General features: G+C 40.8%; 1 long non-coding RNA gene across 1 annotated transcript; it reads left to right on the top strand.

Moving 5' to 3' along the window:
* Positions 1-1123: 1123 nt before the first annotated feature.
* Positions 1124-22382, top strand: LOC123279950 (uncharacterized). Its single transcript, XR_006518408.2, has 3 exons — positions 1124-1238; positions 1499-1623; positions 22211-22382. It is a non-coding gene; the product is annotated as an uncharacterized lncRNA (long non-coding RNA).
* The last annotated feature ends 530 nt before the right edge of the window (positions 22383-22912 follow it).

Raw genomic sequence — 22912 nt, forward strand, 5'->3', positions numbered from 1 at the left:
TTAAAAATCGGAGAGAGTGTTTAGAATACGGGCATAAAAGAGAAATATTAGATACTTTTAAATTTTGACATTAAAGTATTTTTTTAAAAAAATTAGCAAGGAACTTAAAGAAAAATCTTCCACAGGATAGTTTTTATTTTCACTTAGGAGGATCAAGGCAAAGAAAAGTTATTTACAGATTATACCAGGCAGAGATGCAAATTTTCTCCCCAAGTAACTCTGTTAAAAATGTTGCCTCCCACAAGTTTTTCTTGGCAAAACTTAAATTCAGATCTTAAATTTAAATATTATGTACACAAGACTGGACTACAGGTGTTTCTTTCACTAATCTAGGCTGTTCTACTTTATCTTCTGTGTTAACTGGATGAATTTGAGTATAGATCATCCTCTGTTTTTATCTTGCTTCCCAACCTGAAATGAGCAAATGTTTCGTGGATTTTTCCTTCTCGCTTTGGTTTCCCCTTATTACACGTTTTGCCAGATGGCTGAGTTTCATTTAGAGAAGAATTTTCCATAATAACATATCACTTGGTACTCATGGCCAATGATCCCACTCCCCCTGCCATCTGCAGGAACCATGGAATGGAGTAAAGTGGCAAATGAGTCAGGCCTGGCAGAGCCTGGTGGAGGAGGGGGAAAGACACACCCAGCAAGGGGTGGCTTGGATTGCCAAAGATGTGAGGGAAAAACTATTACAGCAAGAGCTGGGTGGGGGATGTGTGTGTGTGAGTGTGTGTGTGTGCACGTGTGCACACGTGTGCGAGAGAGAGAGAGAGAGAGAGAGAAGGAGAGAGAGAGAGAGAGAGGGAGAGAGAGAGAGGGAGAGAGAGAGAGAGGGAGAGAGGGAGAGGGAGAGAGAGAGAGAGAGAGAGAGAGAGGGAGAGAGAGGGAGAAGGAGAGAGAGAGAGAGAGAGAGAGGGAGAAGGAGAGAGAGAGAGAGAGAGGGAGAGAGAGAGAGGGAGAGAGAGAGAGAGAGGGAGAGAGGGAGAGGGAGAGAGAGAGAGAGAGAGGGAGAGAGAGAGAGAGAGAGAGAGGGAGAGAGAGAGAGAGAGGGAGAGAGAGGGAGAAGGAGAGAGAGAGAGAGAAAGGGAGAAGGAGAGAGAGAGAGAGGGAGAAGGAGAGAGAGAGAGAGAGAGGGAGAGAGAGGGAGAGAGAGAGAGAGGGAGAAGGGGAGAGAGAGAGGGAGAAGGAGAGAGAGAGACAGAGGCACATGCACATACTCAGGAAGAATTGTGTATGTAAGTATTTTGGAGTGTGTAGCTGAAGGGCGTTTTGACAGATGTGGAACATGTGTGGAGGAAGGGAGGATGGGGGGAGGGAGGAACATTGCTGAACTGCAAAAGAAGATGAGCCTCAGATCCTGGGTGTGCAGGCAAGGGCTGGGTGAGGGAAACGGTATTAAGAAGGTGGGAGAAACTCACGTGGTGCCATTCGCTGTGTTTGCCAAATGTTAGTAATTAGAACAAAAAAATAAGAAATGGAAGTACTCTTTCCCCAGAACCTGGATTTGTAATATTGAAGAAATTCCATGATCTTGGAATCTATGGGCAGAGTAACCATCACACGAAATCTGAACAAGAGGCTTCTGGAACCAGAACCTTCTCTCTGCCTGGTTCAAAACAGGTAACTAGCAGATATGGTCTTCTTTTAGACTAGAGTTCATGAAAACTAACTTTTGGACTTGATGACTTTCAGCAAATTACGTAACCTCTCTGGGCTTCAATTTCCATAGTTAAAAAATGAAGCAATTGATCTAGATAAGTGTTTTCCAAATAGTTCTCCACAATTCTTCCTAGAAAGCACCGCCCCCTCACTTCCAGGGTTCAAGCAGAGCTGTTAGGGCTTTTTCTGCTTATATCTTAGAATTTGAAGAATGTATTCTGCTGATTAAAAGAGAAAAACATTTGGGATTCACCAGATTGAACTCTAAGTTTCCTTCTAGCTCTGTTATCCTAAATATGTATGCACTGGGGTTGACACAAACACATTCTGACACATTCTGTCAGTCAACAAACGTTACTGAGCGTCTCCTATACACTAGGGACAGTTTTGGGCATTGAGGATAAAGCCAGAAAGGAGACAAAGTCCTTATGCCCACAGAGCTTACGTTCTATTTGAAGGAAAGATAACAAATGAAGTGATGACAGCTGGTGCCTGATGGGTAGGGGCAGAGAGAGCAATGGCGTCTCCGGAGGGGTGATGTTTGAATAGACATCTGAACGAAGTGAGGGAAAGACTAAGGATCTGGGGAAAAGCACTCCAGGCCGAGGGAACAGCGAGTAAAAGACTTTGGGCAGAGACAAGCTGCAAATTTGTTTTCCCCACATGAGCCGATCTGGGTTTCCAGGCTCTGTGCTCCCTTCAGGAAGGAAACACTTGATTTGGCTGAGGAAGGATCCTGGAGTCTCCTCTGCTTTCAGGAAAGCCTTGTCTCAGTGGTTCCTCCTTGCCCTCCTTAAGGCGCTCCTCCCACCTCACCTTCCCAGCATGGTGCTCGCTTGCCACAGAGGGAGCATGTGGTCCTGGGGAGATGTCTTGTCCTGCCCTGTCCCTGGGGATCAGCCCCGTCCTTGCTCTGTCTGCTGAGGTTAATGCAGTGCCCTCATACTGCTTTTTCTTCTGCACTTTAATCTGGTCACCACTGCTGATGGTCTTACTGCTGCCTCTGGTCCCCAGGACCCCACACCCAGTAGCCTGGGGCTCTCTGTTGGATCCCAGGCCTCTTTGGTCCTCTCTCAGCATTGGTTTGGCAGGGAGCCCTCAGGGGCTTTTCTTGTTCTATGCTGGTGAGAGACATTAAGAACCCTGGAGCCTCAGAGCTTAGGTTGCATTCTGGTTCTGCCGAGCTGAGTGACTTTGAATCTCTTCATGTTTTCTTCTTTGTCTTAGTCATTCAACCTGTAAAATGAGAATGATCATGAGAGTATCTCTACCTTACATGGCTGTTGTCAGGTGTAAATAGGTTAATACAAGCAAAATGCTTTTAAAAGTGCATGATACACTGTAAATACTAGATACGTTTTTGGTTAATAGGACAGCGCTAGGACACTGCCCTTGGCTCCTTGCTCAGCATTGCCGTTCACCTGACCTGCGGCCAACAGAACTCCCACTCTTCTCAGAGGCTCAGAGTTCTCCCAGACTAGACCGCAGGAATGAGACATCAGCTGCTATGATCTAAGCTTCCCCCAACTGAATGGGACCCTCATTTAGAATTTAACGTCCAGCCACAGACAGTTGTGCTTAAGCAAACATTTTCCAAGCACTATTTTATTGAGTCCTCGCCATAACATTGTAGAGTTTGAATTATTAACCCTACATTACACATGAGACTTACACAGTTTGTGACTTGATCACACAGGTAATTGGTGGCCAAATTCAGACTCTTCTAGAAAAGGATTTCTGCTTACAGTGTCAGAGTTCCTTTCAGTATACCACAGCTGGCTCTAAGAACATCTTTGTATAAACCCACAAGTCAGAATATCAGGCAGATGGACTGGCTAAATCCAAATATAAGAATAACTTGTTTTATCAGATTCTTGCTTCTTTGTTTTTCCACATCATTGTTCATGTCATTACTTATCCTTGTGCCCAGTCATTTCAATGTCCCTAGTGAAAGTGGAGTAGAAGATGTAACTCTGAATTATTTTAGTGCTTTTGTGTTTTATTTTAAATATCATTTAAGTAAGGCTCACCTTTTTCTAACTTCTGGGAAGAATTCTCCCTCCCTTTTTTATTGAACTGTAAATTGCAAAATAAAATCTCTAAACCAATTGGTTGATTATTCATCAGAGACTTGTGGCGGGTCATGAAATCAATTACTCATCCTTCTAACTGAGAGAATGGTCTATGGAAAGAATAAAATAAAACACAGTTAAGATAAGTACTCTTGGGTTTCACACCAACCGTTCCATTGCAAATTACAATTTTTACAATGACACCACAGTACAATTAAATGTGAATGGACTGTTGGCAGTTCCCAGTTACCACTGTGCAACGTGAATACCTGCAGAGTCCTGGTCACAGACAGTGACAGCCAACACTGCCACGGTGGCTCACTTTCTGTAGCCACAACCCCTGTCAAAACACAAGGATATTTCAGTCATTACGATCTCTTTTTTTCTCTCCAAGATCATATATAGTTAGCCTGTAGTATCTTTCCATAGGCTATCTAATTGTTAAAAGTAGTTTCTGGGAGAACGTTTTAAATTTATAACACAATTTTGGAGGGAGAGAAAGTCCTGTGTTTTATTATGTGAGAACTGTTTTGGCTCAGCTTTTCAAGACCAGCATCTGAGTTTTGTGGAATATTAGAAGCCGCTTGTCCTTTGGAGAGTCAAGCTGTGGCTTGGACTCTGTAGCTGGCTTTAGAAGCCTCAGTGGAAATGTTTTTGGGCGAGATCCTAGCTTACCCCCCTGGCTCTGCTCTTGCAGCCATCACCATCTGTACTCATTGTTTATGCATTTCACTAACCTGTTTGCTTCGACCAGTGATGGTTAGAAATGATGTCCCCCATGGTATCCAGGTCTACGTTGCAATAACGCGGCCTGAGGTTTGGCCAATGGCTTCCATTTTCTCTGTCTAAAGCTCCTATTAAATCATGTCAAGTAATTTCAAAGCTGAACTCTTTTTCTTCTTTTCTCTCTAGAAAGCTTGCCAAGTGCATTCCTGCCTGTGTACTAAGGGAATTTGGGTAGTCATTTCGAGAAAGTTCAGAAAGATAAAAGAAACATTCCAATTTCCATCGTGTTGATAAAGAATGGCAGCATGTGTTAGTGAGGTGTATCATTTAGGGCTTCCTTTTAATCTGTGTCACTGTTGTGTGGCAGGAAGCTGTGAGTCTTTTCACGGCTCCTTGCTTTACAGGAAATTTCTATGGAGCCTTTACTGGGAGTCCCTTGCGTTTAAAAGGAAATTCAACTTTATATTCTTTTTACCCTCTGAAGTCTGAAAGGGAAATTGTTTTTTAAGAGCACTGCATAGAGCAGAACTAGCTTTAATTACCTCCTTGAGGTGTCAACCATTAGGGAAACTGAGGAAGTCACAACTTCTGAGATGAGAGAGGCTTTTCAGGTAACTATAAGGTGTTTTAAAAGGTACCTTGTCACTTTTCTAAGTGCAGTTTCCTAACTACTGTTTAATTATCTGTCAACGTTAGAATGCACATGAAGAAAGCACTGAGACAACTGGACTTGTCTGGGAGGGAAAAAAGAATTCATTTTCTGGTGAACGCCTCTGAAATAGCTAAAATTGAAGCTGCTTGAAGGCATTATGTGGGGGAAATTTTATTTTCACCTTTTTTCCCTCTGTTGTAGTTATTCTAGGTGACCAAGAGTAAATTATTTGAAGACAGGTTGACAATTTTTAGTAGCTGCCTTTCAAACTGTAGAAACCAAAATTGTTCTTATTGGCTGATTTATTTTATTTTTTGTTTTTATTTTTTACTGAGGAAGATTCACCTGAAGCTAACATCTGCTGCCCATCTTCCTCTTTTTGCTTGAGGAAGAGTAGGCCTGAGCTAACATCTGTGCCAATCTTCCTCTATTTTGTATGTGGGTTGCCGCCACAGCATGGCCCCTGACAAGTGGTGTAGGTCTGCGCCTGGGAACTGAACCCAGGCTGCTGAAGTGGAGCATGCCCAACCTAACCATAGGCCATGCGCCTGGCCCTAATTTATTTTTTGTGTGTGTCCAATGGAGGTGAGGAATTATCACCTGCCTAAAAGATGTGGGTCCATCATCTTCAGGCTTCTATTTCTAAGGAATGACCAATCTACCAAATATATTTTCTTCTCTTCAGTTACACACCAATATTTCTCTTTCTTGCCCTCAGCATGCCTGTCTCTATCCTACTCTGTTAAGATTGTGGTAATTGTCTCTTGAACTCCAGGCCCATCTCATAGACTTGCCTTTCCACGGTCCAGGCATAGCTTTGTATTCTGAAATCTAATAAGAGAAAAAGTTCATCCCCCAAATGTTTTTTTCCCTAAGTGTTTTACTGAGGGAAGTTTGTTACAGACTCTGTACTGGGTGCTGGAATACAGTGGTGAACCAGATGGAGAAAAATCCCTGTCCTCAGGCAGTTTATGCTCAAGGGGAGGGGAGATCACCTTCTTATTATAAAACATAGTTGTTCTACCTTGAATCTTCCATGGCTTTCTCATCCCAAGATGTGGACTGGCGCAGTTCAAACACATCCCCCCAAGATCATGACAGAATTTTATTAAGAGAAAACCGTAATCGCTGTGTTAAGGCATCGGTAATTCAGAGCCAGGAGCTCTTTCTGCTACAGATAATTTAATCTGGTTATCAAGGTTACATGAGAAGAGAAGGCCTGAAACCCAAACCTTTCCATAGTCTTTCAATTTCTCTGGCCTGAGGTCCTTGTTTTAAGTTTCGAAGGTGAAAACAATTGAGAAGCAAAACCACAAAAGATAAACAATTCCTGCTTTCATGGAGCTTACGTTGAGTCAGGAGAGTCAGAAAACACAAAACATAAATAAGTAATACACGTTACTGAGCCAGGTGCTGTCGTGCTAGGGAAGCACTGTTGTCCACACAGTTTGCAAAGTAATCTCACAGACACCATTAATTCATTTAACAAATATTTATTGAGCATCCAATAAATATCAGCCATTGTACTTAACCAACTGTAGAGTTGTTACGATTTTATCCATTTTTCAAGACCAAAATTTTGAGATTCAAAGAGGTTAAGTTATTTTTCCAGGGCAATACGGGCTGGTAAATTGCAGAGCCAAGACCAAAACTCATGTTTTCAGTTTCCAAGTATAGCCCTTTTTCTGATGCAATCACTGTAACTTTAAAATCTGGGCCCTGAAGCAAACATTTCTGTAGAAGCGTCCTTGTTTCTTCTTTCACTCTTTTACTATATTTAACTGCAAAATAAATACATTTCTAGGGAAATGGATTTCTACCTTCAGGGGCTCCTTGCCATATGTGTTGCTGGAGCAATATTTTATCTTCAATTAGATGAGTTTAGATAGCCTAAAAATTCATTATGACTTGCAAAAAAAAAAAGTGTGTGTTTTTAAAATTTGCATTCATAACTTTCCTTTAAATAACTTTAAAGAAATTCATTTACCATAATCTTCCCCTCCCTGTTTCATATCCTTTAGTTAATTTTATTCCTTCAATTTCCTCTGGCTAAATGAATTTCAAAATGAGATCCTTTGACTCTTTTATGAATTTGGAGAGTTGCTCAAACCTCAGTGAAGTCTTTGCTGGATTCTTAAAAGCCTGTGGCTCTCTGAATTCATCCTTTACGTGGGAAACAGGAGAGATTCTTGGAAATAATCTGAATTGATGTGGATTTCTGCTCTTTTATAACAGTCTCCCAAAGTAGGCAGTTTCAAATAAAATTAAAACAATTGTGAAAAAGGTGGCACGGAGTTGCAAATCCTAGCATTTGCAGGCCAGGGAAATCAGTTTCCTTTTCCAGAATGTGTACATAGGGATTTTTCTTTGGTTGCGTTTTTAACACTCTCTCATTCCTTTTACTGTTGCCATAAGACAGATTTATCTCCAGTAAAAGTCTTAAGCTGCTTTTAAACCAGGATGAATGCAGCAATGGGGACATGAAGAAAGGTGGTACATGACAGTGGACAGAGCACAGCAAATTTTTTTTGTTTGTTTTTTGTTCTTTTGAGGAAGATTAGCCCTGAGCTAACTACTGCCAGTCCTCCTCTTTTTGCTGAGGAAGACTGGCCCTGAGCTAACATCCATGCCCATCTTCCTTTACTTCCTATGTGGGATGCCTAACACAGCATGGTGTGCGAAGTGGTGCCATGTCCGCACTTAACTGCTGCACCACCGGGCCAGCCCCAGCGAGTTTTAAAATTAGCGGCTTGTACAATTTAATGATCTTTAAAAAGATAGAAAATTGGTAATCTTTATAAAATATAAAGTCAATTTGTGTTCAATGTAGAGTCACTGTTAATATTTTGGTATGGTCTATCCTTTCAGTCATGCTTTCCTCCTACAAAAATATGTGGTCATATATAATGGACTTTCTTCTGTGTCATTTCCTTTTTCTTTGCATCATTTTTATGGTTCTTCAGTGGATTGATGTATTATGATTTATCTCTTTGTCTACTGTTCACCATTTAAGTTTTTTCTAATTTTTCACTCTTATTCATAATGTTACAATAAACATGCTTAAAGTAAAATATTTGAGCATATCTGTGATTAGTTCCTCAAACTAGTTTACAGAAGTTAATTTGTTGAGACAAAGGGTATATAGAATTTTAAGGCTTTTGTTAGTTTTGTCAAATTGTTCTCAGAATTCTACATTCCCACCAGTTATATATGGTAAACTAAAACATTGACTAAGGAACTTTGAAACGTAGAAAGTATAATACATAATTTTAAAGAGCAAATTTCAGATAATTTCAAACACTGAGTATATTCTAATCCTTCATTTTTGGGGATTTTCTGTTTGACAACCATCCCCCCAAAAAGACAAATGGAACACCATTACCATAGAAAAAGTTTATGGAGTGCCCTGAACTGGGAATCAGGAAATTTGGCCTCTAGTCTTGGCTCTGACATTCGTTTGATATGTGTGAATCTAAGCCAGCCAGTTATTTGACCTAGGCCTTAGATTTCTTATTTGTGGTTCCAATATAATAATTAATAGCATCTTCTTTTACTCTCAAAGTGGACCGTAAATTCTATGCTTACCTTATTACCTACATGTGCAGTATTTCATGTATTAAGATGGATGTCTGTTGTTTTGCCTGCCCAGCCTATTTCTCTCATTTTATAGTATAGAACCACTCTTCCCCATCATCATAGACTCTTCCCCCATCTATATGCCTGTAGGCTCATTCCATCCCCAGGCAGATGACCAAGCTTGGCTAGTTAGAACACCACATCCCCTTGGATTCAGAGATGGCTCTTGAAATGGGTGTGTGACCCAAGCCGGGCTCCTGTGAACTGTCCTCCTGGATTTCTGATGGGACTAGCAGTGTGCTGGCTCACGCTGGCCTGCAAGAGCCAATGTTAATTTCTAGGAATTTTTCAAATCAGTTGTTAAACATAACCATGATTAAAAATTAGATTATATAAACTTATAATTCAATGATATTAAAATGAAGATAGTGAATACTCAAAGCTCATGGCTTTTTAATTATTGTACTATATTTTATTATTACCTATAATCTTGATGTTGTTTATCTGTACTGTGTTTGTATGGAGGAAATGTTATATAAATGGACGACTGTACATCTCTTTCCCAATTCCATGGTTAGTGATGTCAAGTTGGTGGGTTGAAATTGTCCATGGTGGGAGTATTTACACCATGGAAATTGGCAAATGCTACAAATCAGGATTTTTATCTGGAAAGCTGGTTGTTAAACATTTACATAGCACCACTGGCCGAAACTATTGGGAAAGGGCCTTTTCCTTCTAACTTTGTTGCTATGCTAGTAAAATATAATCCTAAAGCGGCCAAAGGGCCATTTGAGTCATTTGGGGAGGGCTTGCCCAAGAATAATGCTGATGAAAAGGAAAGCAGAGCTAAGGGATGGAGGAAGGAGAGATTCTTAGCATCAAGTTAGCATTTAGGATTTTAGTTGGATGAGAAAATGGCTCAAACTACATTAGGTTTCCAAAACTTTTGGATGAAAGTCTTGATAATACAGATTCCATGATCTCCAAGACTCCCTTACAACTTTAATAATACATGATTCTAAAATTATATAAAAGAGGGGAATTCCAGGGCGGCCCTGTGGCCAAATGCTTAAAGTTCCCTGCGCTCTGCTTCGGCAGCCCAGGTTCATGGGTTCAGATCCTGGGTGCAGACTTACTCCACTCATCAGCCAAGCTGTGGAGTCATCCCACATACAAAATAGAGGAAGATTGATTGGCACAGATGTTAGCTCAGGGGTGATCTTCCTCAAGCAAAAAAAGAGGAGGATTGGCAACGGATATTAGTTGAGGGAGAATCTTCCTCAGAAAAAAAAAAAAACCAACAACAAAGAGGGGAATTCCATAGCTAAAATCTGAGTGCCCATAGTTATTATCTTTGAAAAGACGTCAAATAAAAGATATTGTCCACTGAACTCACACAATTTTTCCTCACTCCAACATTCAATCCTGTGTAATGTTAGCATAAAATGTCTTATAACTGAATTTTAAGCCATAAGATAGATGAAATAAACTTATGTTAATAATTTCAGTTTATTTTACAAAATTTTCCCCCTTCCTTTTAAAATGAAGTATTGTGTTTACTTGAGGTTGATTCATTTTAAGAGAATTTTAAAAAACCCTACTTTTAATTATCCTCAGATAATGAGTATTACCCATATCCGATCACAGTACTGTCTTCAGAAACCCACTTAGGACACAGTTACTCTGCCTTTTAAGAGCACTGCACTTTCCTCTTTGAAATATTGATTTCATTTTACCAAAGTGCGGCCTGCCATTGTGTACTCTAAGGTACTGTTTCTTAATTAGCAAGTGAGTCCAGAGGAGGTCCTACTGAGGTATTAAGAATATTCTCCAATTTGACTCTGCTCCAGTGTATATTTAACACTTTATTCCTGGCCTGCTACAGCTGTGGCCCATTTCATATATTGTTGATTCGAAAGGATCTAAAGCCCATTGGTGTGTTAACTTTCTGGCACTTGACTATTGATAACTCAAAGGTGTTAGTGGGTAATTGTCAACATTCACAAAAACCTTGAGACCAAATCTGATAGTGTGGCGAGTGCAAATTTACCATCACCAAAATATAGTTTTCTCTTCTTTCTCTGGCTTTAAAAAGATGTTGGAGAAAGTCCGTTTTGATTTGGATGATCTTATTAAAAAATAAGCTAAACAACAAAAACCTTGACACTGGTACTATGAGCTCGGTTAGAATTATTTTTGGATGCCAGAGCCTGAGGGTCTTGTTGTCAATAGTGGGCTGATTCTTCTCACTTCTATTTATTGCTAGTTTGCCCCCTTTTCGTTAATGAGGTCTTATCTGTGGTTATAAAAAAATGTGAATGAGAGCTATGGTGTAGTGGAATAAAACAACTCAGCCCTTCTTTTGACTGACCTTGAGTTAATTCCCTAGACAAGCATTTGCATTTCCCAAAACGTATTCTGAGCAACTTGTTAGGGAAAAAGTCCAGGTCAGTGTTTCTCAACGTGCAGGTCATATGCATCTGAGCCACCTAGGGTGTCTGTTAAAATACTCAGTCCTGGGCTGCTGTGGACTCCCATTCTCTGGGAGGGGGGCTGGGCAACCTAGATTTTTAACAGCACCGCAGGATGATTGATACATCCTTTGGGAATAAAGGGTCTAATACATTTGTGAACCACTTTCTTGAAGATTTACAAACCAAATTAGCGCATTAAAGGCTCTGAGACTTAACTTTTTAAACTCAAGATTTCCCCAAATAATTTGATTACAAAACTCTTTTTTTGTGGGAACATGTTACTTGACCAAATACCATTGGGAAAGCTTACTCTACCCAATAGCATAAGAATTGTAGATTGCTGCAGCTGTTTGCTAGTTTGATACCAACGAGTTAATGTAGTATCTTAGTAGGAACATTAGACAGGAGATTGAGTGTGAATCCTGGAGTTTGTACTGTGGGCTCAGTTGCCTACCAGTAAGGTTCCCTTAGTCCCAAGGGAGACGAGATGAAAGAATGAGTTAATACCAATCCAGAACCATCGCGAGAAAATTAACTTAAACAGAAAGCCCTCTTGATATTGTCATCTTCTATAAAGAGCAACACATTAGTACTTATGGGAATGTACTCTGCCCAGACATTCTGCCCCCTCACTCTACACCCCCAGGGAAAAGATCTGGTTACTATTTTACAATGGAAGATATGGAGAGAGGAGCAAAGAGCTATTCCAGAAATGCCAATCAAGCTGAACAATGAGAAAAGAAGTAAATAGATTTGAACAGGAAATTGAGTGGAAATGAAAGAATTCTTCACCCTGTAGCAGCAAGGGTGAAAGGCAACCCCAGTCTTCCGTCCCACCCTTCCTCTGATTAGGCACAAACAACACAGAGCCAGGGAAGGTGGAGGGAGTAAAGAAATGATAAATGAGGATCAACTTGGGAGCCTTCAGTAGGTCCTTCTGTCTGGGGCTACCTTTTGCTTGGCTCTATAAATAAAGGGCATAAAGTTGGGCACAGAGTAAAGGAAGTAGGGGAGAGATTAGCTGTAGGGAGACCCATAAGCAGACCTTGGGGTTTCCTTTCAGATTGCCTGGGCTGTTCACTAGGGTAGAGAAGAACGCAAGGTCCTGGGCTCATTCTGTCTCCTGATCACACCAGGCAATTCATACCCCTGTGCCTTTGCACATGTTGCCTCCTTTGTTTCAGACGCCCTTGCACTCTCCCACTATGTGCCTATGGAACTTTGCTGATTCTGCTAGTTTAATCCCATAACATTATATTACCGGTACAGTGTCAGATTGGGAGCTTTTGAGGGTAAGGATATTGTCTTCTTTATTTTGAATATCTTGCATTAGGCTCAGCTCCTAGCATAAAACAGTTTTTCAATAAATGTTTCTTTGCCAGGGAGGTCAGAAACCTGAACAGGATGCCCCTAAATAATCTTCAGAGGATTTGTCTAGAGTTCCACGGATACAGAATTTTAGAACTGGAGGCTGTCTGGTAGACGCTCCTCATTTTACAAATAAGAAAGTGACAGTTCACACAGGAAGCAAGTGGTAGCCTAGGACTCAGGCCCCCCAGCTCCCAGTCCAATGTTCTTTTGACTAACCCAAGGTGGTTTGTGAATTAAATTAAAAAAAAAAAATCCTCTACTACCCAATGCTGTCATGGCCCTTTCTGAGTGATGGTATAAACCAGCATTTCAATTAATATCTGCATCAGTGAAAAATGCAGAGTCACTGAGCTAGAAAGTGATTTAAGGGGGATGTTCTGCCTCCAAATAGAATTTGTCCCATCTCTTCTTTCTCTCCTTGGATTTTTGCATCCCATTGTGCTTCTTTCTGATTCTTGGCTTAGCTTGCAAACTACAGTTAAACACTGCAGGGTGAGAAGCTATTCTCCGGGTACTCTCAACTTTATTGGAAAGAGAAGCTCTCATAAATCACATAAGGGAACCGGGGCCTGTGGGATGGCTTCGCTGCCAAGTGAATTCTGATTGATTGCTTTGGAAAATATGTACATTTTCCAGGAGCTTATCTGAAATAAAATAAAGATTCATACTTTCTCAGACCGAGCTCCCTCTCCACCAAATTTCCATCACAGTCCAGTCGTTTTAACACAGTGAAAGGGCAGTTAAATGAAAAGGAGAAGTGTTAGAAGTTTAGTCAAAAGCTTGGAGAGCAGAGCACAAATGTTATTCCAAATGGAGAAGGGTTTGGAACAATGAAATGTCCCTAGCTAAACTCAAAATCAGAACCAGATCTGGGTTTTAGGGCTCATGTTGACTTGATCAAACTTATTCTTAAAAATGATCCACAGAGTAGAGGATTTGCTGGGAAAACCATGATATCAGATGCAATTGTCACTCCTATATCAGGAAGGGGTGTGATATAGGGTTTCAGAGGAACTGAAATTGTGTATGTCCAAGAATATGAAATTACATGGGAGGAGAAAATTTGGATCTCAATCCTGTTAGGGCACAGAATCTGCTGAAAATCTATGAAAGCTGTGAATCTTCTCCTCGGAAAAATTCACATACATGTAAAAGGCTTTAGGCCATTTTAGGGGCTTCACAGACCCCCTGACACCCGTGAGAGAGTGGGAGCCCTCCTTAAGCGGCCCTTATGTAGCTATTCTGCCTGAAGTTTCTGGTTTCCTTACGCGGGAGCTCTGCCTGGCTGGCACCTGGAATTTCCAACCCCGTTACATATACACCACAGGGCTCAGTCCTAGCAAATGGAAAGGAGTGAACATGCGCTGAGAGGCTGATTCAGTTTTATTCAGAGGGAACAGAAGTGGCCTTAATCCCCCACAGATTTCCTTAACTTTGTCATGTTGTGAGGTCATCTGGGGGAGATTTAAAATTCTCTTAGCATTTATTTATGCTTTCATTTATAGTATATCTGAAAGGAAAATGCAAACTTTTCATTGGACTGACTTGGTAATTTGGTTCAGTGGTAGGCTAGGTTCGGAATTGTCTCCACACCCATTTATCAGGTGATTACAATTCACCAGGGTAGCAGGATCTGCTTGATCCAGGAGATAAACAGCTCAAGAGATTTGCTGGTCTTCAGTCATCACCATCTCATCTGAATTCATCACTAAGTGATGTGAACCAAGCGAACTAAAGATGGCTTTTTGCATTAATAGTCTAGCAAACACGATGGTGCATTCCCGAGCAGACATGGGAAAGGAGGGTGGATAATAACAGTCTACAGCACTTCTTGTTTATCCAGAAATCAACTATCCCCGGGAGGTTGACGTCTAATCCCATGCTTAATCTGTCATCCATACTTTATGTCATAATAACAATAATAATAATAATAATGATAATGATAATCATTTACACTTATATAGACACTTTCATCTAGGAAATCTCAACGTTTTATGAACATTAATTAATTCTGGTGTCCCTGTGAACTAAGCAAGGCCCATCTTACAGGTGAGGCAATTGAGGCACAGAAAGGACAAGTGGCTTTCTCAAGGCCATTGGTAGCTGATGACAGAGCTCAGAAGCCTGTGCTTCCAGCTGTCCAGAGCCAGCTGCATCTTGTGGGTGAGTGAGTGGGAGGGACCACACCGGAACGAAGCCCTCCCTCTTCCGGGTTTTAGTTACCCAAACCCAGCAGTGCTTAGAAACCCAGGGCGAGTTTCCAAAGCAAACACTTTCCCATCCCCCACCACACAACATGCACAGCCTGTGAGAGGTCGTTTTTGAGGTCTAAGCAGGGGAGATGGGGCTAAAATTGGCTAATTTGTGTCTGGATGGGAAGGAGAGAAATGAACTTGGCTGGAAAATTGCCGTTTTGGTGGATGCAGTTGAGAAGCATTGGCCCACCCTAAGCCACGTTGGCGCAATCGTGGTCCTTGACTTGTCTTATTCCATTTCACTCTATGAACTATCTGATATGCACATAACAAAGATGAAATGATTAAAAAGGGTCCCACAGGCAATTTGCCAGGGACCAAATGGCAAATAGCTTCTCACCTTTCATAGGCTTTTCAGTGGTAGAGAATTCTTGAAATTCCCCAAAATGAATGGTGCTGAGTTCTAGGGAATATAATGGCCTGTATGAGTGCTTCTCAAACTTTAAGATGCATTCCAATCCCCTAGGGATCTGTCAAAATGCAGATGCTGGTTCAGTAATTCTGGAGTGGGGGCCCAAGATTATGCTTCCAGGTGATGGTGATCCTAATGGTCCCCATATCATGCTCTGAGTAGCAAGACTCCACACTCCTGTTTCTCAATCTGATAAGCCACTCCCACAACATACTGCTCTGGAGGAAGCTTCCATCACTTGGAATGAGGTTTGGGCTTAGAGAACCGAGGCCTAGGCTTGAAAGTCCATTCTGCTACTTATTAGCTGAGAGATTTGGGACACTAAAACTTTCTGACCCTCAATTTCCATATCTTTAAATGGATATCATTAATCTCTCCATCAGAGGGTTGAAGATGAACGAAAAAACCCAATAAAGTGTGTCACTTGCTAGAACTCCACAAATGTTTATCATTCTCCCAGGGCTCCACAATTCATTCTGTCTGGCTATCTTCGCTCACAAATACTTTATAGCTCTCCCTCTATATCTGCCACCATCACTGACCTTATTTCCTCTGTCTTGCTTTTCTCATATAACTTTACCTCTATGTTCTTTCTCTTCCATGCACAAAAGCCAGCATCAAATGTCAATTTTTTCCTCATTATCAAAATGCGTTTCTTGAGCTAATTTCTTGTGTCATTAAACTGTTCTAAACTTGTCTCTGCCTTCCTGGGTTCTAGTTTGATCTAGTTTATACAGTGGAACTCAGGAAAAAAATATGTATTAAGTAGTTACTCTGCTAGGCCCTGGGTATACCGCTGAGAATAAAATAGACCTCTTTCTTTTTCTCTCTGCTGTTTCTCTTGCCTCTCTTTAACTCTCTGGGCTATAGTGAGGTCTTCCTTTAATTCTTCATTCGCTGATGGCTTTAGACTTTTCTCTTATCTCCTTCGGGTTTTATTTTCCTCTCTTCATATTGCCCATAGTAATTCTTTGATTTTTTTCCCTCTGAATCTACCATGCTGACTTACAACTTCTCTCCTAAAAATCTTTATAAGACTCATTTTGTGTGGCTGTCTCTGTGTGAAACTGTTTTGATTTTTCAAAAAAAGCAACATTGAAAGTCATGTATAGTATATACAGAGGGAAAAAAGTCTGGAATTACAAACACATACCTCGTTGTTAGCACTGGAACTAGTGAGAGAGAACCTTCACTTTTTTCTTTATGTACTTTCGGCATTTTTGGAAAAAAAACTTCACCTTACAATCAGTAGGTTCTATTCTGTAACACAGGCAAAAAATGAGGAGGAGAAAAATGTTCACCTGTGGATTAATGGATAACAAAAGGAAAGATGAAGAAAAATGAAAATGAAATGTACGATCTTCAGATCTGCCCACATTCTCACCTGTAGTTTCATGTCTCAATTTCTGGGTCTGTCTTATTCAAGTTTCAAGTCACTGGTGTGGAACTCCGTCTTCCTGGGTTTTACACAGCGTGAGGAACACTGTTGGCATGAAAGCAGTACTAACAGTAAAGCAACAGGAGGCATTTTTACAAGAGCGAGCACTACCCAGATGGATTTCGATAAGGTTGGTATGTACCCCAAGAGGTCATAATTAACCACATCAAAGAAGGAGTGGCTTCTTAAGCAAATGGGCTTTATCTTGCCATCTGCCAAAAAAACGCACCAAATGCTCTTACTTTGTTGAAAAACATCTGCGCTCTTGGAAACAAGTCTCCGTAGCTTTGGACTGATGAAGACGATTGAAGACAGACTTGACTTACACGTTTGACCTCCCAGTTTTCATTTGGCACCTTGCTTCTCTTATGTCCTCCTAGTTTGGACACATCATCGACAATTTGCATAAATGAGAAAGTATTCGGTCACGGCTGAATTGGGAACAGAGAGAAGTTATCTGATAAAAGCTGAGCAGGAAGAATTTAATTTTCCTAGCTCATGGTCAATTTTCATCCTAACAGCTGGTATGCTGGGCTGAGCAGTTGTTAGAGAACTGAGGTGGTAGGCTGTACTGTATAAGAATTTCACTAGGATTCAACCTGGCTTCTCATTAGAGACCCCTGGAGAGGTTTTTTTTTTTTTCCAGAGAGCTTGATTGAATCAGCCAAACTTTGGAATTAATAACAACAACAGCAATAAAACAAAACAAAACAAAATAACACACAACCCCACGACTTTCCTGAGACCAAGCCAGCCTAAAAAGAGGTCTTCCAACTGGACCACTTTTAATTAGAGACCACATGGTTCTCTACAGGAAGACACTGTGCAACTTTGTTCTGTCCTGTGACTTTTGGTTTCATGCACATTTGAAAAATAATCGGATATGTGAGACAAATAAATTGGAATAGTCCAAGAATATGTTGAACATTTATAATTGTGTTTCAGGCCTGGTACTTTTACTATATACATATATATATATATATATACAACTCTACTATTACATTTCTCTGCAAATATGTGATTTCTTAAATGTTATTTAATGAAGTATTTCACCTTTTATTTCTGCAATAATTATTAAACTATCAATCTTTTAAAAAAATACAGAATAAAAATTTGTAGATCCTAGCATGGGAGTTTCTGCCATTGGGGGCATCTTCCTTCGGTTCTCTGCCTGCCTCTCGTCTTTGGAGGTTCCGTACTTGTTAGATGCACATCCATTGTTTCTCTTGGATTTGGTAAAGGCATTTGAGGCTCGTCTTGCTGTTTGGTGGTTTTCATTCTATTTGTTTGTTTCCAAAATTACTTAAGGGTATATTCAGCTCTTCTGTTTTCTATTCCACTACTTTTCAGGGAGTTCTGGGCATAGCATTTTAGAAGATAAACGGAGATAAAACAGAGATAAACCAGAACGTGCCCCATGGAGGACAACCTGGATGTCAAAAGATCTGAAAACCAAGCCCAGTGATGAACATTTGAAGGAAATGGAGGCAAACGTTCTGGAAAAATTAGGATGTGAAATTGTAAGATACATGATAGCTTCTGGAGTACATCTTCTTCCTTAATAAAAGGCGTTTTCTTTCTTAATTAGAGAAAATTCAGATCCTCCAAGGTTGTAACCCTTGTTCCTTGATATGCAACTTCCTTTAGGGCAAGGATGGTATTAATCATTTATCTATGTTGCTACCTCTGTCATATGATCTATAGCTGTAACTGATCAAAGCATTCTTTTCTGCTAAGTCTGGATATGGCCTCAGAATCTTTCTCAACAGTGCTCTGGGCAGCCACTACTAATTGATTTGTGTTAGCATTAAAAATGACATCTATTTGCAATCCCCACCTTAAAGCTCTCTTGCTAATTACTGCTGCTACGAGGGCAATTCTGCCCTTCAACCATCAAGGGGGCTTCACGGTCCTTATTTGAATACCCAGATAACAGTTGAGACAAGATTGGAATATTTTACTAGAACTGCAATTAAGGCTAGGTGAATAACAAAGTGGAAACAGTAACATAAAACTAGATAATCCCACCCGTTTTTCTCTAGCCCATCCTTAGTCTGTGATCCTCCAGAAGGGTGCTTCCCTGGGTAGCTCCTCATCTTCCTTCATGAGGAAGAAACTGTTTTTTAACTTCCACTCCCTCGGAATATTTTTAGTGTCTCCAGGATGTGGAAATTTAGATCCAAGAAAATGAAGCCTGAAGAGATAGGAATTGTTCTATTTGTTGCCTTTTGAGTTATAGGAGAATTGCCTGACATTTCTCTGAAGATTGGCAATATAGCGTTCATACAACTCGTTTTTAAGAGAGACCATACTTAACTGTGGTTCAACCAAGATCTCCAAATCCCAACATTGCTTCAGAGGATTCACACATTTTGAGAGTATGGATGCCATCTTCAAGTATTTGAAAAGCTATCATGGAAGAGAGGGTATTGGGTTATTGCGTATTGCTTCCAAGAGCCAACTAGACCAGTGGGTAGAAATTAGAGGGGGGCCAATTTGGGATTATTAGGAGGTTATATTTTCCATTAATGAAAGTTACCCTAACATGACTAAGCCGTCTCATGTTATAGAGTGATTTCAACCACTGGGAATATTTAGGCAAAGACTAGATTGCCCTCTGGGGAGAGATGGAGTTCAATGGGTGCCTCTCTTAGATGGAAAATTGAACTAAATCTCCCTTCCAGAGGGAGACCCTTTCATAGGTTAGGTACAGATAACCTATACAGTTCAATATGTGTGCTTGTATTGAGGTAGTGTATAAACCATTTGACCTTTTCTATCCTGACACCTGCTGGCCAATGCATGATGGATCATGGGTTATGATACGTCCACAACTTCTAAATGGGAAGGTCTTTGAGTAGGAACTGAAAAGACGAGGTGATGGAAAAATAATAGTGTGATAATATATACTGGTACAGGTTTATAAGTGAATACAACATAGTTGCATTACGATATAGAAATGCATACATATGTAATCTATACAACTTTATAAGTGAGTGCAACATAGTCAATTTAAAAAGAATTTTTAACATAGTTTTGATCTTACAATTGTAAGATGGAATATTATGTAGGCAAAAAAACGCTGCTAAAGAAAACATATAACGATGTGCAGAAATACTCACATAATACAAAAGAAAAGCAGATTGTAAAAATAACTTGTGAAGTATGATTCTACTTTTGATTGAGAAAAGTCTATATTTGTGTTTTTAAAATAGACCGATTAGAGGTGCACTGTAATTTTATGAAAAGAAAAAAGACTAGAAAGATATACGCCAAACACTTAATAATGGATATTACAGGATAGTAGAATTATGGGTAACTTTTGTTTCCTTTTTAAATGTTTCCATAAATTACCAAAGCTCCTAAAATAAACACACGTTGCTTTAGCGGTGTGTTAGTTTTATGTTGCTGCGGTAACAAATTACAATAGACTTAACGGCTTAAAAAAACACTGGGTTAAAATCAAGGTGTCGACAGAGCTGCTTTCCTTCACTGAGGCTCTGGGGGAGTCTACTTCCTACCTTTTCCAGCTTCGAGAGACCGCTTGCATTTCTTGGTTTGTGGCCCCCTTCCTTTATCTTCAAACACAGCACTGTTACGTCTCTCTGGCCATTCTTCCATAGTCATGTCTCGCATTGACTGGCTTCAACTGGAAAAAGTTCTCTGCTTTTAAGGATTCTCATGATTACATTGGGTTTACTTGAATAATCCATGATAATCTCTTCCTTTCAAGATCCTTAACCAAATCCCGTCAGCAAAGTCTCTTTTGCCAGGTAAGGTAACATATTCAGAGGTTCTGGGGACTAGGGTAAGAATATCTTTGGAAGTAATTATTCTGTCTGCCACATGTGGTCAGGATAACAAAAACATTTTGTAAAAATGCATTGAATCACTACTGATCTCATAATGTACTTTCCAATAGAAACAATGCCATGTATGAGGTCATGCTCCCAGGCTAGCCATTAGAGTTTACATGACCCACAATAGAAGAGACTTTGCTCTTTCAGGTGCCATCATGTAATAGCCCTAATGGGACCATTTGACACAAAAACCATGAATAACAATGTTTCTTTAGGAAAATGTGTTCAGAGTTCCCAAGAAGATGCTAGGAAGATATCCCTTCCCCTGTCTTCTCAGCCTCTTCTTTTTCTCTTATCCTTATGCTTGCCTCTCCCTTCTCCTCATGTGGCTGGGTACTGTGAGTGAGGACTCAGTTTCTAAGTCATAGGTGGTGACTCCCATGGTCTGTGGCTTGGGTTCAAGCAGGGCAGAGGATGGGAGATGAGGGACAGCTGAGGAACAAGGGGAGTTGGGGGAAGGTAGCTGTGGGACCTCCTTCTGGTGTAAATCTCTGGGAGACATCTTGGGAAGATTTTGGATCTTTCCAAGGAAGTTCTTCAGCAGCCCAGATGATTGGCTCATCAACTTCTTTTTAGCTGCCTCCACTAGTATCAACAAATGCTTCTCTCCTTACTCGCTCACTGTGGAACAAAGTATAGTTGTTCACACAAGCCAAAGCCCATCTAGAGTTGTCTGAGGGCTTTTGTTTCCAGCAACTAGGGAAGAAAAAAACCTCTCTCCCCTGCTCCCTTCTATTTATTTTTACTCGTGTTGCACAGGCATCATACACAGGTGCTAATGAAGGAGCATTGTACAGAAAGGACTGCCTTGGAAGGTGAGGAATGGAGAAAGGGATGGCAAAAGGCTCTGCAGTGGGGTCAGGCAGCAGCAGGTCTGAGGGAGGTGAAGTTCTGCTCTTCCCTCTCTGGAGTAAACTCTCCTCCAGCCCAGGCCACCACAGTCCCAGATGAGTGGAACCCAATGAACGGAGCAAGTTTGTCTTCTCAGAGTGTTCCAAAGGTGGTGAGCATGTTGTTTTTCTATCTTCTGAGCTTGGTCTGTAGTTAGTTGAAGAAGTGTCTGGAGAAGGCTCTTCAGGGACAAGCCTCAGTTTTCCTCTTTTTGGGTAGGATCTTGGGCTCGCTTCCCAATCATGACAATTATGATATTTATATAAATAGCCATATTTTTGAGTGCTGACTATGTTTTAGACACTGTGCTAAGTGTCTACACGCACCATCTAGTTAAATCCTCATAATAATACCACGACTTTTGAACTATTTTATCACTCTTATGTGCCAACGATTTCAAAATCACCAGAAAAATGTACAAAACTGTGCACTAAGTCAGCCCAATACATGAGCCATTCAAAAAGTATTGGGAATAAGATACACTGGATTTAGCACTGAAGTCATGGAAAAGGCTTAGCTTGTTATTGTTCTAAATCTCAGAATAACACACATGAAATAAAATCTGGGGTCCTCCCCTCTCCCTCTACTCTCTTTTTCCCATCACACTGCAGCCTCTTGAGTGCTCTCTCTGCCCCTTGAACACACCAAGCTTGTAATGGGTTGAACAGTGTGCCCCCAAAGTCGTGTCTGGAAGTCCTGAACCCCAGTGCCTCAGAGTGAGGCTGTCTTTGGAGATGGGGTCTTTAAAGAGGTAATTAAGGTAAAATGAGGTCATTAGGGTGAGCCCTAACCCAGTATGACTGGTGTCCTTATATCCTTAGAAGAAGAGGAGACTAAGAGACAGATACACACGGAGGACAGATCATGTGAAGACACGGAGAGGAGATGACCATCTATAAGCCAAGGAGAGAAGCCTCAGAAAAAACCACTCTGCTGACACCTTGATCTAGGATTTCTGGCTTCCAGAACCGCGGGAAAATAAACGTCTGTTCTTTAAGCACTCAGTCCGTGGTGTTTGTTATGGCAGCCTTAGCAAACAAGGACAAAGTCTTTTTCTGTCCCAGGAACTTTGTGCTCCTGTGCTTTCTGGTTGGAACCTTTCCTCCCAAGTTCCACTCAAGTATCCCCTCCTCACAGAGGCCATCCCACCAGTCTGATCTAGAATCAGCGCTCCCATCCCTCACAGCCAACCTCTCGCATCTTGGCCTGGTCTGTGGTTTTCATACCTCCCTCCTCTAGCACCTGACACTATTTACTTGTCCAAGAGTTTATTTTCTGTCCCCTGATCCCTTCTGGAATGTAAGCTCCTTGAAGGCACTTTCTTCTTCTTTTTTACTATATAGTCTTTGATAAAGGGAAAAGTTCTGGTCTCCCTGAAGTCACTTGTGTGAGATCCAGGACGTTTAACATCTGGTGGTATCCGTCTAATACGCTCTGCAAATGCTGGTTGCCTGCTCTACTTACTAGCGACAATGGCTGCATCTTAACTGAAGCACTCTGATCCTCTCAAACTTTCGTGTGGG

Source organism: Equus asinus, chromosome 22 (genome assembly GCF_041296235.1).
Source record: "Equus asinus isolate D_3611 breed Donkey chromosome 22, EquAss-T2T_v2, whole genome shotgun sequence".
Lineage (NCBI taxonomy): Eukaryota > Metazoa > Chordata > Mammalia > Perissodactyla > Equidae > Equus > Equus asinus.